Consider the following 1,931-nt stretch of genomic DNA (forward strand, 5'->3'; position numbering starts at 1 on the left):
CTGGTTGCATCTTCCTTTTTTTCTGTCTGTTGCTCTTTTCTATTAAAATAAAATCAATACGAATACACACACCAGACTATGCTATTCAAAATAGGTAACATTTTTCATATATGTGTGTGTGTGTGTGTGTGTGTGTGTGTGTGTTGCCTGCGCGCGACTTTGTGTGCGTGAGAGTAAACGGGCCAAGGTAGATAACTGCATTATTCTTGGGTCTCAGTACAAACATGTTCATGGGTGGTAATTTCCCCTGGTTGAGAAACCAGTTTATGAGTGGTTATATCCCCTGGCTGAGAATGGTTATTTGCAGCTTTGTTGCAACTTTAAAATTCAAATGTCATCAGTCCATTACTTTTAACAGACCAGTGTCAGCTACTTTTTGATCTTTGAAATACTTCAGACGAACCGTTTTTCCTTCTTTAACAGATTTTATTGACAGATGAGACCTTGAACGTGACAAAGTGTGTGGTGTGTAATTGTGCGTGCTGTCATCAGTGTTTGCGCGCGTGTGTGTGCGTGCGTGCATGCGCGTGTGTGTACGAGAGATGCACGTTTACGTTCAATGGTATGAAATATTCGCTCTTTCATTGTCTTTCTGGTTTTCAGCATGTTATTTTTTTTTTCTTTTTTCTCTGCATGGTTATATTGGGCTATTGACATTGTGATACATTGTGAACTGAATATAAACTTTGGCTGAGAAAGCCGGCTCAAATGGATATCCGATAAAAATGCGAAGGAACTTAGTTCAGTGTTGTCTGGAATAAATTCAACGCGAACAATAAACAGATAATATTGATATATACAGAAACAAACAGAACATCCCGAAAATGATCGAAAGAACGAAAATAAGCGAAAGAAAAAAAGAAAAGACCTTGTTGACATGGATTCATTGATAATGTGTGCACATCTGTGTGTATGTAGATATGCGACTGTTTGACAAGAAATGTACAGTTTATATTATTCCATTTTAACACGTCTTATAATGCTTATTATCATTGCCATCACATATTCATGGTCTCCATTATTTCTGCTACAACTCGGAAAGCTCAAATACAAAGAATCACAAATTTCAACCTACAATCATCTCAACTATTATAATTATACAGTGCATGCTATATCCATGCTATGTGCATGCGTAGCAAGGTAGAACCTTTGTATGCATGATATAAAATAATTTTTAAAAAATTGGGGGTTTTATATGCGTGTGCATGAGTGCATGATGGAATGGTTTTTAAAATCTTAATTATCTTGATAGGAGGAAGTAAACATTCGCCATTGCATGAAGATAACATTCGTTTATTGTTACGTCTTTTCTAACATTACAAAAGATATTAACAGTGGGCGGGGAATAACATACGTGATTTATGTGAAGTTCATGGGTGACAGTGTCTCAGTTCTACAGGTCAGGTTGTTGCATAGTTTGAATGCACGAATGGAGGAAGGAGGAATTTTTGTTTAATGTCCCGTCACACATATCGGTGATTGAAGACATGTGGTTGGCGCATATGGATTAGTCTGCGCGCTTCGACACCCCCTTGAAACTGAAATATTTGTCTTTTTATTTGTATTTGTATTTCTTTTTATCAACAAATTTCTCTGTGTGAAATTCGGGCTGCTCCCCCCAGGGACAGCGCGCCTCTACACCACAGTGCCACCCATTTTGGGGGTATTTTTTCCTGCGTGCAGTTTTAAATGTTTTTTTCCTATCGAAGTGGATTTGTCTACAGAATTTTGCCAAGAACAACCCTTTTGTTGCCGTGGGTTCTTTTACGTGCGCTAAGTGGATGCTGCACACGGGACCTCGGTTTATCGTCTCATCCGAATGACTAGCGTCCAGACCATCACTCAAGGTCTAGTGGAGGGGGAGAAAATATCGGCGGCTGAGCCGTGATTCGAACCAGCGCGTTCAGATTCTCTCGCTTCCTAGGTGGACG

The sequence above is a fragment of the Babylonia areolata genome, chromosome 10, assembly GCF_041734735.1.
Source record: "Babylonia areolata isolate BAREFJ2019XMU chromosome 10, ASM4173473v1, whole genome shotgun sequence".
NCBI classification, from domain to species: domain Eukaryota; kingdom Metazoa; phylum Mollusca; class Gastropoda; order Neogastropoda; family Buccinidae; genus Babylonia; species Babylonia areolata.